Source organism: Belonocnema kinseyi, chromosome 10 (assembly GCF_010883055.1).
Source record: "Belonocnema kinseyi isolate 2016_QV_RU_SX_M_011 chromosome 10, B_treatae_v1, whole genome shotgun sequence".
Lineage (NCBI taxonomy): Eukaryota > Metazoa > Arthropoda > Insecta > Hymenoptera > Cynipidae > Belonocnema > Belonocnema kinseyi.
The window spans coordinates 71,519,927-71,524,944 of NC_046666.1; the positions used below are offsets into that span (position 1 = coordinate 71,519,927).

Below are 5,018 nucleotides of genomic sequence, written 5' to 3' on the forward strand. Positions count from 1 at the left end.
TCAAATTTTACACATATCTAATACCTTCTCTGATGAGAATGTAAAAAGATTAAACTTCAACCAAAAACTGTTGTTCAACCAAAAATGGAATCCGAGTAGTTAAATTTTTAGGTAAAAAAATTCATGTTCAAATACATAAAACAAAAAAAGAATTTTCTAACAAATAATTGATTTTAAACTAAAAACAATCAATTGTCTACTAAAAATGGAAAAGTTGAATTTTCAAACAGAAAAAATGCATCGATATAACTACATTTTTAACCATTAAAATGAATCTTCCACAAAGTAGTTCAACTTTCAACCATATAGTTGGATTTTCAAACAAAAATTAAAAAAATAATTTTCAATTCCAACCGAACTTTGAACAAAATAGTGAAATTTTAAAACAATAAAATGAATTTTGAGCCAAGTAATTTAACTTTCAACAAAGTATTTAAATTTTGAAAAAAAAGATGAGTTCTTAACGAAAATTTTACAGTTGAATTTTGGACTAAGAGTGATCAATTTTTAGCCAAAAATGGATGACATTAATTTCAACTAAAAAAATATATTTTCAACAAAATAGTTGAATCTTTAACCTTTGAGTAGAATTTCTAACCAAAAGAAATGGATTCGGAACCCAAAATATAACAATGGACTTTTCATTTAAAAAGGATTTGTACCGAAATTTGGGTATAAATAGACCTTTTTGTATCTCTAATTTTACACAATTTCAGTAAAAAGTTAGACGGATGGAAAGTTTCTTGAAAACAGGCACCCAATTTGGCACAAATCATCATGAAACCTGTAAACGCCCCATCAACCCCGTCAGTTTGACTAAGATTTACCGTCTCTGATTAATATATCCAACAAATTTATAACCATATTATACCATCGATTTCCGGCCGATGCAATTTTTTTTGAATAATTTTCAAAGACAAATTTGTGACAATAAATGCCATAATGCTAACACAACTATATCCTAAGCGAATTAAATAAATAATAAGAAAATTCATATTAGCATCGGTGGTTCAGTGGTAGAATGCTCGCCTGCCACGCGGGCGGCCCGGGTTCGATTCCCGGCCGATGCATTTTTTTGGAAAATTTTTGTAAATTTTTTTATTGGAAATGAATGTTATAAGAACTAATAAAGTTAATGCTGTCACAACTATGGTACCTATATACAATTCTATTGTAAATGTTAACTTCAAAAATAAAATATTTTCGTAGTAGTAAATTTATGAATCGAAATATTCAGGCACTACGAAAATATTTGTTTTCAGCTCACCGAATTTCGGTAAACCTAGACCTTACTCTTATAATATCTTCCCGAGTGTAAAATCTTGTTTGTACAAATATTTTGCTTGTGAGAAGTATTTTTCCAATTAAAACTCGGGTGCTTCGATAGTAATAATAATTATTATTATTATACATAACCCCTCTGTTTCATAATTTTTCATCTTCTGAACGGCATTCCACTATTCATCTTGTAAACAAAACGTACGATTTCAATAAATGTTGACATCGACCGAGTCATATTAACGACCAAGCTGCTCATTACGAGTACCCGTTTTACAAGAAACCAGTTTATGCACTTCTGTCAATTTACGAGCCGAAGGGGATGGAATAAACAAGAACAAAATTCATATCAGCATCGGTGGTTCAGTGGTAGAATGCTCGCCTGCCACGCGGGCGGCCCGGGTTCGATTCCCGGCCGATGCATTTTTTTGGAAAATTTTTGTAAACTTTTTATTGAAAATAAATGTTATAAGAACTAATGAAGTTAATGCTGCCACAACTATGGTAACTATATATAATTCTATTGTAACTGAATTCAAAAATAAAATTATTTTTGTAGTAGTAAATTTATGAATCGAAATATCCAGGCATTACGAAAATATGTGTTTTCAGCTCACCGAATTTCGGTAAACCTAGACCTTACTCTTATAATATCTTCCCGAGTATAAAATCTTGTTTATACAAATATTTTGCTTGTGAGAAGTATTTTTCCAATTAAAACTCGGGTGCTTCGATAGTAATAATAATAATTATTATTATTATACAGAACCCCTCTGTTTCATAATCTTTCATCTTCTGAACGGCATTCCACTATACATCTTGTAAACAAAAAGTACGATTTCACTAAATGTTGACATCGACCGAGCCATATTAACGACCAAGCTGCTCATTACGAGTACCCGTTTTACAAGAAACCAGTTTATGCACTTCTGTCAATTTACGAGCCTAAGGGGAGAGAATAAACAATAACAAAATTCATATCAGCATCGGTGGTTCAGTGGTAGAATGCTCGCCTGCCACGCGGGCGGCCCGGGTTCGATTCCCGGCCGATGCATTTTTTTTGAAAATTTTTGTAAAGTTTTTATTGAAAATAAATGTTATAAGAACTAATGAAGTTAATGCTGCCACAACTATGGTAACTATATATAATTCTATTGTAACTGCCTTCAAAAATAAAATTATTTTTTAGTAGTAAATTTATGAATCGAAATATCCAGGCATTACGAAAATATGTGTTTTCAGCTCACCAAATTTCGGTAAAGCTAGACCTTACTCTTATAATATCTTCCCGAGTATAAAATCTTGTTTGTACAAATATTTTGCTTGTGAAAAGTATTTTTCCAATAAAAACTCGGGTGCTTCGATACTAATAATAATTATTATTATAAAGAAACCCTCCGTTGCATAATTTTTCATCTTATGAACGGCATTCCACTATTCATCTTGTAAACAAGACGTACGATTTCACTAAATGTTGACATCGACCGAGTCATATTAACGACCAAGCTGCTCATTACGAGTACCCGTTTTGCAAGAAACCAGTTTATGCACTTCAGTCAATTTACGAGCCTAAGCGAATGGAATACCCGAGGCAAAATCCTAATACTCGGCAAGTCCTCCCTGCATGCTCTGTCGCGAAAGAGTTCTACGCGAGATTGGAGAGAGCTTTTCAGTACTCGAAAACGCTCGAAAACTGCGAATTCGGAAATAAGAAGGCTTCCGCGAGCATTAAAGAGGCTTTAGCGAGCACTTGTGAAACATTGAAACTTTTTTTGAAACCTCGCTACGTGCTCGCTCAATATTCTAAAATCATCGGTGCGAACTCGGTTTGACAGCAGCACGGACGGAGTTTTAGGATATTGTGAAAGCCTCTTTAATGCTCGCGGAGGCCTACTTATTTCTGAATTCGCAATTTTCGAGCGTTTTCGAGGGAAAACGAGGACAGAAAAGCTCTCTTCAACCTCGCGCAGAACTCTATTTTTCGTGACAGAGAATGCAGAGGACTTGCCGAGTATTAGGATTTTGCCTCGGGTAAATAATAACAAAGTTCATACCAGCATCGGTGGTTCAGTGGTAGAATGCTCGCCTGCCACGCGGGCGGCCCGGGTTCGATTCCCGGCCGATGCAATTTTTTGCAAAATTTTCGTAATTTTAATGGGGAAAAATGTTATGACTGAAAGAAGATAATACTGATACAGCTGTAGTAAATTTATACAGAATCTATTGTAGATACTAAGTTTAAAATAAAATTAGTTTTGTAATAGTGAATTTATGAATCGAAATATCTAGGCAATCGGAGAATACTTCTTTTAAACTCACCGAATATCTGTGAACCTATACTTTACTCTTCCAATATCTTCCAAAGCACAAAATATTGTGCGTAACAGTCAAGTGACTGATGAGATTGGGATATTATAAGTCAATCCAATACGATGTTTGAAACCTCCTGCGATGATGTTGAGATATATAATGACGAGCGGCCGCTAGCGTTGAAGGTAACAATTGTCACCTCTGGACGCTTTCTTAAAGCGACCATGGACTTAAAGCTACCATCAGCTCTCAAAGATACCATCTCTTAAAACTACCATTGTCTCAAAGCTACCACGAACCCTCATTCTCGTCATTTTTCTTTTTATGAACGACATTCTACTATTCATCTTATAAACAGAAGTTACGATTTCACTAACTACGCACATCGACCGAGTAATATTAACGGCCAAGCTGGTTATTACGGGTACCTGTTTCACAAGAAACTAGTTTATGTGCTTCAGTCAATGTACGAGCCTAAGCGAATGGAATAAATAATAACAAAATTCATATCAGCATCGGTGGTTCAGTGGTAGAATGCTCGCCTGCCACGCGGGCGGCCCGGGTTCGATTCCCGGCCGATGCAATTTAATTTTTATTTTCACAAGCCTATTTTTTAGGACTCACTTGTTCAAGCGATGATAATTTTTTATAAAGTACACTGTTAAAAATTTCTGTTGCGATTTCACAATAAATGTAATGGAAGTTTCTTAAAAAACGTAATGTAATTTTACAATACATAAAAGTGTACCGTCATAATACAGTATTGTGAAATTACAACGAATATATTGTAATATCACAACATCCAAAAAAATCTGCATCACAATATATGTATTGTAAAATTACGTTACATGCGTTGTAACTTTTATTACATGTATTATGAAATTACATTACGTTTTGGTAATAAATTTCCATTACATTTATTGTGAAATCACAACAGGAATTTTTAACAGTGTAGAATTTCATAGGTTTTAAATATCGTTCTGCAGTAGCGATTAGAAACAGAATTTTTGATTTTTTTACAAAAATAAAAACATCCTTTCGAGGTACGGGGATGCTGAATGAGAATTAATCATTTGTTATCCAAAAAAAAGTTAATCAGTTCGAACGAAATTAAATTTTTGTATGGCGGTGTCGCGGTGTAACAGAATGTTTTTCGCTTTTTTGCTCTTAAAAGTAATTAAGGTCATGTGACACAGCTAAATTCCTATATTACCGACCTCATTTTTTCAGTTCACTGAATGTTTTTTACTTTTTTCGAACCTAAGAACTTTTTTTGTAAATAAAATATCGAGCTGAAACTTTGGAAAATGTATTAGAGTACAATAAAGTACGTTTACCAGGTGTATACATATGAAACCGGTATTTTTTCAAGAAAAAAACACATTTATTTCAAGAGAATGATAACAAATATTTTATTCAAAGTATGCGCC

At 33.6% G+C, this 5,018-nt stretch overlaps 1 protein-coding gene and 5 non-coding genes across 9 annotated transcripts in view; 5 read left to right on the plus strand and 1 right to left on the minus strand.

The window, feature by feature from the left end:
- LOC117181468 (zinc finger SWIM domain-containing protein 8) overlaps positions 1 to 5,018 on the minus strand; it is a 377,164-nt gene that overhangs the window by 316,376 nt on the left and 55,770 nt on the right. The window lies entirely within an intron of this gene.
- On the plus strand, positions 1,000 to 1,070 carry Trnag-gcc. Its single transcript has one exon. It is a non-coding gene; the product is annotated as a tRNA-Gly (tRNA).
- Positions 1,631 to 1,701, plus strand: Trnag-gcc. Its single transcript has one exon. It is a non-coding gene; the product is annotated as a tRNA-Gly (tRNA).
- Positions 2,262 to 2,332, plus strand: Trnag-gcc. Its single transcript has one exon. It is a non-coding gene; the product is annotated as a tRNA-Gly (tRNA).
- On the plus strand, positions 3,335 to 3,405 carry Trnag-gcc. Its single transcript has one exon. It is a non-coding gene; the product is annotated as a tRNA-Gly (tRNA).
- Trnag-gcc lies at positions 4,101 to 4,171 on the plus strand. The gene has a single exon. It is a non-coding gene; the product is annotated as a tRNA-Gly (tRNA).